At 37.2% G+C, this 16,971-nt stretch overlaps 1 long non-coding RNA gene across 1 annotated transcript; it reads right to left on the bottom strand.

Annotated features, from left to right (window-relative positions):
- Positions 1-11,186: 11,186 nt before the first annotated feature.
- On the bottom strand, positions 11,187-16,462 carry LOC139949828 (uncharacterized). Its single transcript, XR_011787588.1, has 3 exons — positions 16,386-16,462; positions 14,805-14,903; positions 11,187-11,261 (listed from the first exon to the last, which is right to left on the bottom strand). It is a non-coding gene; the product is annotated as an uncharacterized lncRNA (long non-coding RNA).
- Positions 16,463-16,971: the final 509 nt, after the last annotated feature.

Here is a 16,971-nt window from a genome sequence, read left to right as displayed (position 1 = left end):
GAGTTTCTGGAAATGGTATTTCTTTTAAAAAATACAGAGTTGCATGCCTGAAATAGGAGACATTTTAAGTGTCTAAATTCTTAGAAGTCAAACAAAATTTGACTTAAAATTTCTTGTTCATTTATTAGTTAGTTGAATGATTTTGTAAATTAGTCAATGTTTCAGTGTGTGCACACTTCCTTTGTGCAACGAGTATCTGACACTTTCCCTCGTGTTACTCTGAGTTACTCACACTTCCTTTGTGTAATGAGTATCAGACACGCTCCTTTGTGTTACTCTGAGTTGCTCACACTTCCTTTGTGTAATGAGTATCTGACACTCTCCCTTGTGTTACTCTGAGTTACTCACACTTCCTTTGTGTAATGAGTATCTGACACTCTCCCTTGTGTTACTCTGAGTTACTCACACTTCCTTTGTGTAATGAGTATCTGACACTCTCCCTTGTGTTACTCTGAGTTACTCACACTTTTTGTGTTACTCTGAGTTGCCCACACTTCCTTTGTGTAATGAGTATTTGACACTCTCCCTTGTGTTACTCTGAGTTGCTCACACTTCCTTTGTGTAATGAGTATCTGACACTCTCCCTTGTGTTTCCCCGAGTTACTCACACTTTTTGTGTTACTCTGAGTTGCCAACACTTCCTTTTTGTCTTTTTGTATTGAGTAGCTGACACATGTTACTCTGAGTTGCTCACACTTCCTTTGTGTAACGAGTAGCTTACACTCTCCCTTGTGTTACTCTTGAGTTGCTCACACTTCCTTTGTGTAACTGACACTCTCCCTTGTGTTACTCTGAGTTGCTCACACTCCCTTTGTGTAATGAGTATCTGACACTTTCCCTTGTGTTACTCTGAGTTGCTAACACTTCCTTTGTGTAGCGACTGACACTCTCCCCTGAGTTGCTCACACTTCCTCCGGTAGTGAGTAACTAACACTATGACTAAAATAATTTCTAAATACGTACTATTTAAGTTAAATGTATGAGTTGCTCCTACCACGCAATAAGACCATTCAAAATAGTAAAACTGCCAAAAATGTAATGACTTTTCTTGCGAGGGAAGTCATTAACTTTGTTTCATTGACCAAACATAAAAACAAAACTATGGAAATCTCATAAAAATTTTCAAAAAGTGATGACTTTTCTTGCGAGGGAAGCCATTAACTTTGTTTCATTGACCAAACATAAATACAAAACTATGGAAGTCTCAGTATCTTGCAGAGATATGGACATTTTTATTATAAAAAGAATTCCCAAATTCATTACTTTTTTTAATAGAATTTTATTTTGTATTTTTAATGAAAGACATTTGGAATATATTTCAGAGCTTGGAAAATGGCACAAATTGTTTTTACACGATTGTTTTTTTAAATATTTTTTATAAAATTTTGAAGATTTAATACATGGACTCATTGTGTAGGAGCAACATATTTCATGTATGTTAGGGCCTCATCCAAACCCTCTGAAAAACTCGCAGAGTTGTGCAAACACCTGTGCCTGTTGGTGGACCCCCTCGGCTGCCTGGAACAAGTGTTGGTCCTGCTGGCCTGGGTGCAATGGAAGGTATGTTCTCTGTTCACTGAAATTCAATTTGATGCACCACTAGTGTTCTCCTTCACTGGTGTAATGCCTTACAAAATTGACGAGCTAGAGCGAGCATTTGTGGAAGCATGCGTTCATACTAGGGCCTTAGCTGGAAGGTAGTAGTTGGTCCCTAAAAAGTTCTGGTCGGCAAGATCTCTCAAGACGTCGGGATGAGGGCCCCTTATAATTTAGCCTTTTGTTGGTCACGTCACTCTTTTGTTTTTGAGTAAACAGGTTTGTACTGGGGATCTTTCATGATCATCAAAGGTGCCAAGAGATGTCTTTGTTTGAGCCAATGGAATCTGGACTTGGTGGATGATGAGGACTTCTATTCAGTTGATGATATGAGGGCTCGAGAAACTGTTCTGCTTGGTCATGCCACTTCACATCCAAAATATCTAGTAAGAACACCAATTTTGTTGCCTTTTGATACCAAAGATGACATTGGATTTCTATTACTTATAGTTGTTTTGTATTGGTTGGTTTTAGAAGAGGTCAAAGGTCAGGTCTTGTCAAGGTTCTTAGGGTCTGGTCATGGTCGAGGGCAAATTACTGCAGGAGATCACATTTTAAATTTTCAAAGCCATCCAATTTTCAAAATATCATCCTAACAGAAAGTGTAAACAAAAATGTAAACTTCTCTAAAATCTTGGGACATTCCCACTAAACGCTATACAACTAAACGCTTGAAGCATAACTTTTAAACTGAAATTACGGTGTTTTTATTTATATTTTTTAATCAGACTATTTTGACTTTTCAAAGCAACACAACTAAAATTCAAAAATTTTTCCTTTTTTTATTAACTCAAACTAATTAGAAACAGCAGCACCTATATATACAGAAGGTTAATCATACAAAATTAAACTTCTCTTAAAAGCTCTAAACATCAAATATACTAAAATATGAAATTGAAACTCAGTCAAAATGAACACTTGCACTGTGAACATTAAATATTATCTGAGAATTTGGTGTTTAAAACAGATCAGTTAGAAGTAAGCTTCAGCTTGCTAGAATAGAACAAGCATGATTTTCTTTTTTTTTTACAAGTCAAACGTTGTTTTACAAGTTTTTTTTCATAAACCTTCAATTAGCATAGTCCCACTTTAGTCAATACATCCTGCTTAACTTTTTGTCTAAACATAAACCTTTGAGATCTAAACAAATATATGCCACATGGCATGTTAACTTTTACAACCATCAATTGTTTCTGTTTGGCCATTCCACGTCCCTGTACAAGGCGCACTGCCAACATTCAATCTGTAAGAGCTTAGTTGTTTACCAGTTGTAAACTCAATCTCCATTTTTATGTCAAGGAGTCAAACACTGGTTAGTCTAAATTCCAATATATGCAAAAAAGGGTCAAATTTATCATTTAAAGGTTAAGTTAGCAATTAATTAAGTTTTATCAACAAATTTACGGTTAAATCAGTTTAACTGTGTTTTGAATTACCAAACTTCCCCTGGCTTTGTGTATTCTCTACACTTTCACCTGTGTTTTGAATTACCCATAATTCCCCTGGTGTTGCGTATATTCTGTACACTTTCACCTGTGTTTTGAATTACCCATAATTCCCCTGGTCTGGCGTATATTCTCTACACTTTCACCTGTGTTTTGAATTACCCATAATTCCCCTGGTGTTGCGTATATTCTCTACACTTTCACCTGTGTTTGGAATTACCCATAATTCCTCTGGTCTTGCGTATATTCTCTACACTTTCACCTGTGTTTTGAATTACCCATAATTTCCCTGGTCTTGCGTATATTCTCTTCATTTTCACCTGTGTTTTGAATTACCCATAATTCCTCTGGTCTGGCGTATATTCTCTACACTTTCACCTGTGTTTTGAATTACCCATACTTCCCCTGATGTGGCGTATTCTCTTCACTTTCACCTGTGTTTTGAATTACCCTTAGTTCCCCTGGTCTGGCGTATATTCTCTTCACTTTCACCTGTGTTTTGAATTACCCATAATTCCCCTGGTGTTGCGTATATTCTCTACACTTTCACCAGTGTTTTGAATTACCCATAATTCCCCTGATGTGGCGTATTCTCTTCACCTTCACCTGTGTTTTGAATTACCCATAATTCCCCTGGTGTTGCGTATATTCTCTACACTTTCACCAGTGTTTCGAATTACCCATACTTCCCCTGATGTGGCGTATTCTCTTCACTTTCACCTGTGTTTTGAATTACCCATACTTCCCCTGGTGTTGCGTTTATTCTCCTTACTTTCATAGTGTTTTTAATTCCCCATAATTCCCCTGGTCTGGCGTATATTCTCTACTCTTTCACCTGTGTTTTGAATTACCCATAATTCCCCTGGTCTTGCATATGTTCTCTACACTTTCACCTGTGTTTTGAATTACCCATAATTCCCCTGGTCTTGCATATATTCTCTACACTTTCACCTGTGTTTTGAATTACCCATAATTCCCCTGATGTGGCATATTCTCTACACTTTCACCTGTGTTTTGAATTACCCATAATTCCCCTGGTCTTGCATATATTCTCTACACTTTCACCAGTGTTTTGAATTACCCATAATTCCCCTGATGTGGCGTATTCTCTTCACCTTCACCTGTGTTTTGAATTACCCATAATTCCCCTGGTGTTGCAGATATTCTCTACACTTTCACCAGTGTTTTGAATTACCCATAATTCCCCTGATGTGGCGTATTCTCTTCACCTTCACCTTCACCTGTGTTTTGAATTACCCATACTTCCCCTGATGTGGCGTATTCTCTTCACTTTCACCTGTGTTTTGAATTACCCATACTTCCCCTGGTGTTGCGTTTATTCTCCTTACTTTCACCAGTGTTTTGAATTCCCCATAATTCCCCTGGTCTGGCGTATATTCTCTTCACTTTCACCTGTGTTTTGAATTACCCATAATTCCCCTGGTCTTGCATATATTCTCTTCACTTTCACCTGTGTTTTGAATTACCCATACTTCCCCTGATGTGGCGTATTCTCTTCACTTTCACCTGTGTTTTGAATTACCCATAATTCCCCTGGTCTTGCATATATTCTCTACACTTTCAACTGTGTTTTGAATTACCCATAACTCCCCTGGTCTTGCGTATATTCTCTACATTTTCACCTGTGTTTTGAATTACCCATAATTCCCCTGGTCTTGCGTATATTCTCTACACTTTCACCAGTGTTTTGAATTACCCATAATTCCCCTGATGTGGCGTATTCTCTTCACTTTCACCTGTGTTTTGAATTACCCATACTTCCCCTGGTGTTGCGTTTATTCTCTTCACTTTCACCCGTGTTTTAAATTACCCATAATTCCCCTGGTCTTGCATATATTCTCTACACTTTCACCTATGTTTTGAATTACCCATACTTCCCCTGATGTGGCGTATTCTCTTCACTTTCACCTGTGTTTTGAATTACCCATAATTCCCCTAGTCTTGCATATATTCTCTATACTTTCAACTGTGTTTTGAATTACCCATAATTCCCCTGGTCTTGCGTATATTCTCTACACTTTCACCTGTGTTTTGAATTACCCATAATTCCCCTGGTGTTGCGTATATTCTCTTCACTTTCACCTGTGTTTTGAATTACCCATAATTCCCCTGGTGTTGTGTATTCTCTACACTTTCACCTGTGTTTTGAATTACCCATACAAGTGCTGGTCTTGATTTATCTTAGCCGCTTTGAAAAAATTAATTGTTATGGTCAAGGTCGGTCTTCTTTTGGAAGGTAGAAGTTATATTAATCCAATGTCATCTTTGTTATCATTTATCGGCAAACAAATAGTGATAAATTGTCACTATTCATCCAACTAAAACTGTTTATAAATTTGAGACGTTAGTGTCAATACGTCTGTCTAGCATTTTACTTGATGCTTTTGGTACAAGTTATGCGATTTACCCACTCGTCAACTTTGTTTTAAGTCAAAGTTGGTCAATAATAAGCTCACTTGTAGTAATTTTGTTAGTCGACTACATCCGAGTGTCCATATTGCAGCCCCATGAAAAGCAAGGGGGAAATTAGTGGCCATTGCAGAAGTTGTTTCTCTGACCAGCACATCATCATCTGGATAGAAGTCGTCATCATCTGCCGAGTTAGGATCCCATTGGAACAAGTGTCGACATCTCTTGGCACCACCAGTGCAGCTTGGTTGCAAGACAACAATCGGTGAAATCTTAGGCCCTTGAGGGCACCAGTTCATTTAAGCAAGCAACAACTACCTTCTGCTCAACGCTTGCGTTAAAATTAATGGCGCAAAATTGCGTCTAGCTCGTTTATGTTTTGTGAGACATTACAACATTGAAGTAGAAACTAGTTGTACATCTAATTGAACTTCACTGAACAGAGAACATATCAACCATTGCACTTAAAGCCTTTAGGCCGTCACAAGTTCCAGGTGGCTGAGGGGGTCCACCGACAGGCACAGGTGTTTGCACGACTCTGCTTTTTTTTTGGCCAAAATTTTCAATAAAAAATTGGACATGACTCTCCTTGTATCTTGTGTTTTATTTGTCTTAACCCTACCCCCCCCCCCCAAATTAAATATTGAGGGCCCACCTTATCCCGGTGGGACCCTCAGGCTGTCATTTTTACCCACAATACAGTTGGGTGCGTATAAAAGTCGCTTTTAGCAAGTCATTTTGCGCAAGGGAACTCATATAAAAATAATACACACCCAATTTATTGCATTGTGGGAAAACATGGCGGCCAAGTAGACGAGTCAAATAAAGAGACAACAGTTCCGAGTTCAGACAAATCAACTAATGGTTGACTTGCCCATAAACAGCATAAGCATTTATTCTTGTACATATAAAATAACACTCACAATTTAATGAAGACACCAGGCAAAATTTGTGCAAAATTTGATAAATATGCAAGGCTATATATAGCCTTGTTGCACTTTTGGGCTAAATTTGAGCAAAATAAAGCCTTTTTGCATTTTTAGGCAAAATTGATAAAAACGCAAGGCTATATATAGCCTTGTTGCACTTTTGAGCAAATATTGAGCAAAATAAAGCCTTGTTGCATTTTCAGGCAAAATTTGATAAAAACGCAAGGCTATAGCCTTGTTGCACTTTTGGGCAAAATTTGAGCAAAGAAAAGCCTTGCTGCATTTTCAGGCAAAATTTGATAAAAACGCAAGGCCTTGTTGCACTTTTGTGCAAAATTTGAGCAAAATAAAAGCCTTGTTGCATTTTCAGGCAAAATTGGATAAATATGCAAGGCTATAGCCTTGTTGCACTTTTGAGCAAATATTGAGCAAAATAAAAGCCATGTTGCATTTTCAGGCAAAATTGGATAAATACGCAAGGCTATAGCCTTGTTGCACTTTTGAGCAAATATTGAGCAAAATAAAGCCTTGTTGCATTTTCAGGCAAAATTTGATAAAAACGCAAGGCTATAGCCTTGTTGCACTTTTGGGCAAAAATTGAGCAAAATAAAGCCTTGTTGAATTTTCAGGCAAAATTTGATAAAAATGCAAGGCTATAGCCTTGTTGCACTTTTGAGCAAACATTGAGCAAAATAAAAGCCTTGTTGCATTTTCAGGCAAAATTGGATAAATACGCAAGGCTATAGCCTTGTTGCACTTTTGAGCAAATATTGAGCAAAATAAAGCCTTGTTGCATTTTCAGGCAAAATTTGATAAAAACGCAAGGCTATAGCCTTGTTGCACTTTTGGGCAAAAATTGAGCAAAATAAAGCCTTGTTGAATTTTCAGGCAAAATTTGATAAAAACGCAAGGCCATAGCCTTGTTGCACTTTTGGGCAAAATTTGAGCAAAATAAAGCCTTGTTGCATTTTCAGGCAAAATTGGATAAATACGCAAGGCTATAGCCTTGTTGCACTTTTGAGCAAATATTGAGCAAAATAAAGCCTTGTTGCATTTTCAGGCAAAATTTGATAAAAATGCAAGGCTATAGCCTTGTTGCACTTTTGGGCAAATATTGAGCAAAATAAAAGCCTTGTTGCATTTTCAGGCAAAATTGGATAAATACGCAAGGCTATAGCCTTGTTGCACTTTTGGGCAAAATTTGAGCAAAATAAAGCCTTGTTGCATTTTCAGGCAAAATTTGATAAAAACGCAAGGCTATAGCCTTGTTGCACTTTTGGGCAAAATTTGAGCAAAATAAAGCCTTGTTGCATTTTCAGGCAAAATTTGATAAAAATGCAAGGCTATAGCCTTGTTGCACTTTTGAGCAAATATTGAGCAAAATAAAGCCTTGTTGAATTTTCAGGCAAAATTTGATAAAAACGCAAGGCTATAGCCTTGTTGCACTTTTGAGCAAATATTGAGCAAAATAAAGCCTTGTTGCATTTTCAGGCAAAATTTGATAAAAACGCAAGGCTATAGCCTTGTTGCACTTTTGGGCAAAAATTGAGCAAAATAAAGCCTTGTTGAATTTTCAGGCAAAATTTGATAAAAATGCAAGGCTATAGCCTTGTTGCACTTTTGAGCAAACATTGAGCAAAATAAAAGCCTTGTTGCATTTTCAGGCAAAATTGGATAAATACGCAAGGCTATAGCCTTGTTGCACTTTTGAGCAAATATTGAGCAAAATAAAGCCTTGTTGCATTTTCAGGCAAAATTTGATAAAAACGCAAGGCTATAGCCTTGTTGCACTTTTGGGCAAAAATTGAGCAAAATAAAGCCTTGTTGAATTTTCAGGCAAAATTTGATAAAAACGCAAGGCCATAGCCTTGTTGCACTTTTGGGCAAAATTTGAGCAAAATAAAGCCTTGTTGCATTTTCAGGCAAAATTGGATAAATACGCAAGGCTATAGCCTTGTTGCACTTTTGAGCAAATATTGAGCAAAATAAAGCCTTGTTGCATTTTCAGGCAAAATTTGATAAAAATGCAAGGCTATAGCCTTGTTGCACTTTTGGGCAAATATTGAGCAAAATAAAAGCCTTGTTGCATTTTCAGGCAAAATTGGATAAATACGCAAGGCTATAGCCTTGTTGCACTTTTGGGCAAAATTTGAGCAAAATAAAGCCTTGTTGCATTTTCAGGCAAAATTTGATAAAAACGCAAGGCTATAGCCTTGTTGCACTTTTGGGCAAAATTTGAGCAAAATAAAGCCTTGTTGCATTTTCAGGCAAAATTTGATAAAAATGCAAGGCTATAGCCTTGTTGCACTTTTGAGCAAATATTGAGCAAAATAAAGCCTTGTTGAATTTTCAGGCAAAATTTGATAAAAACGCAAGGCTATAGCCTTGTTGCACTTTTGAGCAAATATTGAGCAAAATAAAGCCTTGTTGCATTTTCAGGCAAAATTTGATAAAAACGCAAGGCTATAGCCTTGTTGCACTTTTGGGCAAAATTTGAGCAAAATAAAGCCTTGCTGCATTTTCAGGCAAAATTTGATAAAAACTAAAGGCTATATATAAGCCTTGTTGCACTTTTGGGCAAAATTTGAGCAAAATAAAGCCTTTTTGCATTTTCAGGCAAAATTTGATAAAAACGCAAGGCAATAGCCTTGTTACACTTTTGGGCAAAAATTGAGCAAATTAGAGCCTTTTTGAATTTTCAGGCAAAATTTGATAAAAACGCAAGGCTATATAAGCCTTGTTGCACTTTCGCGCAAAAATTGAACAAAATAAAGCCTTGTTGCATTTTCAGGCAAAATTTGATAAAAACGCCTTGTTGCACTTTTGGGCAAAATTTCAGCAAAATAAAGCCTTGCTGCATTTTGAGGCAAAATTTGATAAAAACGCAAGGCCTTGTTGCACTTTTGAGCAAAAATTGAGCAAAACAAAGCCTTGTTGCATTTTCAGGCAAAATTTGATAAAAACGCCTTGTTGCACTTTTGGGCATAATTTCAGCAAAATAAAGCCTTGCTGCATTTTCAGGCAAAATATTGATAAAAACGCAAGGCAATAGCCTTGTTGCACTTTTGAGCAAAAATTGAGCAAAATAAAGCCTTGTTGCATTTTCAGGCAAAATTTGATAAAAACGCAAGGCCTTGTTGCACTTTTGAGCAAAAATTGAGCAAAACAAAACCTTGTTGCATTTTCAGGCAAAATTGGATAAAAACGCAAGGCTATAGCCTTGTTGCACTTTTGAGCAAAAATTTGAGCAAAATAAAGCCTTGTTGAATTTTCAGGCAAAATTTGATAAAAACACAAGGCTATAGCCTTGTTGCACTTGTTGCACTTTTGGGCAAAAAATGAGCAAAACAAAGTCTTGTTAATTTTTTAGGCAAAATTGGATAAATATGCAAGGCTATATATAAGCCTTGTGACACATTTGGGCATAATTTGAGCAAAATTGAGCAAAATTGGATAAATACTTAAGGCAGCCTTGGGCAAAATTCAAGCAAAATTTTAAAAATACGCAAGGCTAAAGCTTTGTTGAAATTTTGGGCAACACTGTGCAAAAACTTGAGCAAAAAAGAATAAATTCGCAATGCTTTTTATGAAATACGCCATGTTGCATTTTTGGGCAGATAAATTCAATATTTACCAGCATTATTTTATATACCGTAGCCTTGTTGAAATTTCAAGCAAAAATTGATAACAAATTTGGTACAAACATCAGTTGTGTTCATGTTCATGTGTTGAAAATTCCAAGGCTGCAACAGGTGTCAGCGCTCCATTCAGTGGAGCTTGAATCTCCCTGGGTTCTTTCATTCAGGCCTTGCTTACGAACTGACACTGTTGACTTAGGTGTTGCTTCATGGATGACATGGTTCCTTGGAAGATGCAGTTGTTTATACCACCTCGCAGTTGGCTCACATGTAAAAGAAAAAAAGCAATTATTCTTGAATTAGTCTTGTTTTAACAATCTAATTGAACAGAGTATGATTCTAGCACAATCTTGTAATTTGGTACACCATTGCAAGCATACTTCAGTTTCAAATTTGGCCTATTCATCCTGGTGAGGTTTGTTCAATTAGCAGGGCTACCAACGTGCAGGATACCAGCCCCACACAGTTTCCAGAGTCATCAGGGCCTTTGCACTGCCCTCCCCGGCAGGTCAGGTGCATGGGTACTTAAGACAACCCCTCCCGATATAATAATAGTATGTGATGTGAATAATCATCCACATAATTCTTGACGCACTTATGGTGATACACTTTGTTTCACCCGTCAAAGTGGGACAGAAAAATAGCAGAAACAATTCACCCCTTTTGCCTTTGGTTGTCCATTTGTTATGTGTGGCAGACAAGAAACGCTGCCACAATAGTTGATCATTGTATTTGGCTCAATGGAAATGAAACTATTCTGGGATTCCTATATAATACCCTGGCATATTATTTATTGGTGGCCGTGGCTAACGGCCGAGGTTCTGCGATTCATGGTCAGTGCCTTAACTTTCTCACAAGATGGCAACAAGTGAAACTGTAAGAACTTTTTGTTGTTTTTCCCTTTGTCAAGTCAAGGTTTTATTGGGCAGTTATATTTCAAAGGCAATCCCTTGAATGGGCAAGATATTTTGGGTGGAAAACTGACCAAAAGGGGTGAGGAAAGGCGATACAAACACCCACGTCCCCCCCCCCCACCCCCAAAAAAATTAATCAGAGGTACTGTAATATCAAGACTAGCAGTACCATGCTGTAGCAAAGCCAACAAAACAATTCTTATGAATTATAGGTTACCTTTTTTATTTATAGGCCTACATCATATTCAGATCTTTTTGAGCTTGTTACTGGTGGTCTCTTCGCATCTTCATGACGGTGGCGGAAAAACACTACAAAGAAAAACATTTCAAAGGACAAAATAAGTTTGCATCTAAAATTACAAAAATTACAAGGGGGTAGGTCCAGCAGTTTTATCAAATTTGAACCTAAAATTGAAAGTCATCAGTTTTATCAAATTTGGGTGTAAAATTGAAAAAAACACTAGGGATAATAAGTACAGCAGTTTTGTTGAATTTGGGCCTAAAATAAATTAAATACACAAGGGTATGTCCAGCAGTTTGATCTAATTTGGGCCTTACATTGAAAAAATCAAAAGGGGTAAGTCCAGCAGTTTTTGTGAATTTGGGATTAAAATTTAAGAAAAAATCCCATGGGCTAAGTCCAGAAGTTTTATCAAACAGGGCCTAGAATTGAAAAAATCACAAGGGGTAAGACCAGCAGTTTTTCTGGAGTTTGTGCGTAACATTGAAAAAATCAAAAGGGGTAGGTCCAGCAGTTTTATCAAATTTGAACCTAAAATTGAAAGTCATCAGTTTTATCAAATTTGGGTGTAAAATTGAAAAAAACACTAGGGATAATAAGTACAGCAGTTTTGTTGAATTTGGGCCTAAAATAAATTAAATACACAAGGGTATGTCCAGCAGTTTGATCTAATTTGGGCCTTACATTGAAAAAATCAAAAGGGGTAAGTCCAGCAGTTTTTGTGAATTTGGGATTAAAATTTAAGAAAAAATCCCATGGGCTAAGTCCAGAAGTTTTATCAAACAGGGCCTAGAATTGAAAAAATCACAAGGGGTAAGACCAGCAGTTTTTCTGGAGTTTGTGCGTAACATTGAAAAAATCAAAAGGGGTAAGTCCAGCAGTTTTATTGAATTTGGGCCTAAGGTTGAACAAATCACAAGGGGTGTAAGTCCAGCAATTTCAGACATTTAGGCCAAACAAAATAAATGTTGTGTTTACGGTAACCCGACCGACCTGAATTTTTTGCGGCCGAATTGCCGACCTCAAAACATTTTTCTAAATATTTTGTGAGTTGGTAAAATTTAAAATGAGAATTTTAACATGTTGCCTCACTTTAAAACTGTTTATTACGACTTACCAGTGTAATAATGCATTTTTGCAAAAATCATGGCGATATCAAAACTTGTGCACCCGGCCCACGCCTAGCCTAGCTTACTGTACTGCCACAATTTTTTCTGTGAAAGGTGCACGCGCCACCCGATGCCCGGCCCCGACGCACCCGCTGTGTTCACAGCGTACTTCGGGGCGATCCAATGTCACACGAAACGAAATTGGGCCCCTGGCAGCCGGCCGCATATTGGACACCACAACAAAACACGGTACAACAGTACAGTACAGCTAGCTGTCAGTGGTACAGCACGAAACGAAATTGGGCCCCTGGCAGCCGGCCGCATATTGGACACCACAACAAAACATGGTGTAGCTGTCAGTGGTGTACAGCACGTGGGTGACCTGCCGCGTACGTTTACAACACGTTTTACACTACGGACAGACTGCGAATGAAAACTGCATCAAAACATGGCGTCGACGTCAGGCAGTTCTTCGTGCGGTAACATGAACAAATTGTTTAGCTTGAAAACAGAAAAGTGCCTCCATCAGCCAGCCAAGTTGAAGCTAGTAAACATCGATGTCAGCAAGACATTTCTCAATATTTTCGAAGATCACCATGGGCCAAACTTTTATCACGTTTGTGCTCAATGTTCGACGTCCCAATGTGGAGACTGGCACGATGTCGAACTTTAATCTAGCAATATAAAGCCACATGTTTTGGGCCACAGAAAATTTGTAATTTGTTGTCCTCTGAAATGATTGGACAAAGAGGTTTACCGTTTATGACAAGAAAACCATTGTCAGACTTGTAATAATTGAAGACATATTCTAATTAGTTTCAGCGCCGTCGTCCTTACGGACCCAGGAAATGCTAGGCCTGTAAGCTTTTGTATCAGTTTTCAAAGAATCATGCCACATTGCGTGAAACCTTTTTTTTTTGCTAGTTACTTTGCAAGTATTAAAATGTGACCATGCTTAAATCTAGCAATATGAGCCACATGTTTTGGGCCACAGAAAATTTGAAATTGATTGTCCTCTGAAATAATTGGACAAGAAGAAAAAGGTTCGCCGTTTATGACAAAAAAACATTTGACTTGTAATAACTGAAGACATATTCTAATCAGTTTCTGAAAGTGGATAAAAACAAAGAGAGACGCCTGTAGTTAACTTGTTATGGTAGACAAGTGATTCTGCCGTTGAAATAAAACATACAGTTCAAGTTTTCAATTCCAATTTTCATTGTTGTTTTATTAGTGATTTGTTTCTTCGGAGTATGATTACCCATCAGAATTTAGTTGAACTGGCCATCGGGAAGCTTTTGAGTTGTTTTGAAGTATATTTAAACTACCCAGAGACTCACAACACACATTCAGATCAGATCAGGCTGACATTCAAAATAATAAGTTTGACCCTCAAAAGTGTTTATTCATTTTGCTATATTATTTTGGGGAAAATGTGAGTTGTGAGTTTCGGCTCTGTTGTTAATGTTATGGTACACCTTGCACCACTGAGCCTACTGAGTGACATCATTTTCACCCAGCAACCCGGAGGTTCGTCAGTCTGGGTAAAGTGCAAGTAAGTGTACAACAATGGAATGAAAAATGTGAACAAAATAACCACACCTCAAATTGAAAGTTGGTAAAACTGATGTCAGCATTTAAAACATGGCCCTGATTTAATGGTAAGATAAAAAGTTTCCTTGTAACTTCTAAAGCGCTTGCAACTTGACCTATGTTATGTTTTTTCTAAAACAACTTATAAACTTTTATATTTTACCACTTTCCAACATGAGGGTTTATAACTTGATGAGTCGAACAAGGTTAGTATAATTCATGGTAACGGGTTTAAAATATTAACAAATAACTCAAAATTCAAGAACTTAAAAATAAAAATAAAATTACAAAATAAAATTATTTTCCTACCTACCTACCTGGAATTTTTTAGGGCCGTTACCGTAAACACAACATTTATTTTGTTTGGCCTTATCTGATTTCTGCCCAGAAAATTGAAAAAATCACAAGGGGTAAGTCTAGCAGTTTTATTGAATTTGGGCGTAAAATGGAAAAAAATCCAATGGGGTAAGTCCACGAGTTCTATCAAACAGGGCCTAGAATTGAAAAAATCACAAGGGGTAAGACCAGCAGTTTTTCTGGATGTTGTGCCTAATATTGAAAAAATCAAAAGGGATAAATCCAGCAGTTTAATTGAATTGGGGTCTAAAATTGAAAAAAAATCACAAGGGGTAAGTCCAGCAGGTTTATTAAATTTGGGCCTAACATTGAAAAAATCAAAAGGGGGTAAGTCCAGCATTTTTTCAATGTTTGCCAAAAATAAAATAACATTATCAAGGGGCAACTAGGTAAGTTTTTTTATACTTTAATTATTTGAGGCTTATAGTAAAATACATTGCATTATGAGCCTTTTTAGCTAGATGCATTTAATCTGGGCGTTAGTTCTTTTTTGATGTGGAGTTCCATTTGCCAACAAATCCTTCAAAGGCAAACAAAGAATTATGTATTTACCTTCTCAATTACTGGCCTACATCTTATTCAGATCATTATGAGCTCGTTACTGTCCTGATCTCATGACATCTTCATGACAATTGTCGACAAACAGAAACACTACAAAGAAAAAACATTTAAAAGGACAAAATAAGTTTGCATCTAAAAATAAAAAAAATTAAAAGGGGTTGGTCCAGCAGTTTAATCAAATTAAACCTAAAATCTAAAGTCAGCAGTTTTATCAAATTTGGGCCTATAGGGCCTAATTGAAAAAATCACAAGGGGTAAGTCCTGCAGTTTTATTGAACTTGGACCTAAAATCGAATAAATCACAAGGGATTGAAATTGGTCTTAAAATTTTAAAAATCACAAAGGGTAAGTCCAGCAGTTTTATCAAATTTGGGCCACAATCGAATAAATCACAAGGGGAAGGGGTATTAGTTCAGCAGTTTTATTAAAATTGGGCCTAAAATTAAAAAAATCATAAGGGGGTGATCCAGCAGTTTTGTTGAATTTGGGCCTAAACTTGAAAAAAAAAAATTCAAGAGGCAAATTTGGGACTAAAATAAAAAAAATCACAAGGGGTAAGTCAAGCAAATGGGAGCGTGGAAGCGCTGCCCTGCTGGTAAAACTTTATTATATTCTGTGACATCACAGTGCAAGACGATGTAAGGCACACGTCTAGGCTGGCGCGTGCATGGGGCGGGCAAAATCATCAGCAGGCAAGGGGGTGTCGGTATTATAAATAAGTCGTTGAATTGCACTTTCAAAAATGCAAATTTTGCAAACAAAACCGACCCCAATGAATGCATCAAAGTGTAACTTAAATTCAATTGAACATATCATAGTGCTTTCTTTTTTTATAATTAATTGGTTATTTAAACAATATTTCAATCATCAAATGATGAAGTAGCAAATAAACTAGTCTTCTTTGTGAGTGCGTTTGATTGGTCAACGCGTATCACGCAGCAATGCTACACATTCATCATACATTTTTATATCAGGCAACTGTGACAACATCTTCAAGTCCCTGTCCGGCATGCACAACAGGTTTGGGAATCTAGGGGTGGATTTCACAAAGGTAGTCCTAACTTTGGAATATAATCCAACTTTGGAACATAGGCAATGCTAAGAGATATGGCCAGTCCCAAGTTAGGATGAGTTACTGGTCCTAACTCTTAGCATTGTCTAGGATTAGTCCTAAGTTAGGACTACCGGATAACTTTCCGTATGGCGCCACCACTTTTTCACTCATTTTTACAAAAAGGGATATCTCATTCATTGAGGTTTATTAGTACTATATTATTTCATATCGCATAAAAAAGTGGTGGCGCCATACGGAAACTTTTCCCTTGAGTCAAGTCTAGGTCTAGTGCTAGGCCAAAACCTAGTTAAAAAACTTTCAAACGTTCTGGAAATTGAAGAAAGAAAAGGTATCGAGTATGTCGAGTAGTCAATACTAACTATTGTGCATGACATTCTGACAGCTTGTCGTTGTGTCGATCCGGCCCCCACACATTCAAGTCAAATTCTTCATGAGAATGACCTACTCTATCAAAATCATCATTATCATTCACCTATTATCACATTCAAGTAACTCACCATGACGCTTTTGTGGCCTTTGTGGTAGTCGTGTCATCGGAAATACCGTAAATACTTCAATTTGTTGGACACTAAAGTACAGACTTTGTGTTGACCACAAAGAACCTTTGACACTGTTCACGTGTAATCACGTGGTCATGCAAGAGCTTTCAGAACAGTTGTTTTCATTGGTCAGTCTTCATGAATGGTCATAACCAGTTTCTTTTTCAGTAGTAATTTATCGGAAGTTTCAATAAGCCAACCCAATTACAAATTAATAAAGTAAAATAATCAAGTTTTGTTTTTCAAATAAAACATGGCACAACATTGTCCGAAAACTCAGCTCACAATGTATTATACACGGCAATCGTAGCACGTGATCACGCAACTCCCGGGCTTCCAGAAACTAATTTGCATAATAGCAACAAGTCCTCCCCATTGGACAACAATCGCAAGACATCTTTGTTTGGGTATTTCACCTAAAAAAATGTAAATAAAGTCGAGTAAGATGATGGTAATCACTTGGAATTGCCTTTGATCCGAGGTTTTTGCAGATAGACGGAGCCTATCGCATTATAAACCATTTTATTTTGGGCCTTCAAATCTC

This window comes from Asterias amurensis, chromosome 17, assembly GCF_032118995.1.
Source record: "Asterias amurensis chromosome 17, ASM3211899v1".
NCBI classification, from domain to species: domain Eukaryota; kingdom Metazoa; phylum Echinodermata; class Asteroidea; order Forcipulatida; family Asteriidae; genus Asterias; species Asterias amurensis.
This window is presented reverse-complemented; position numbering and strand designations above follow the sequence as displayed.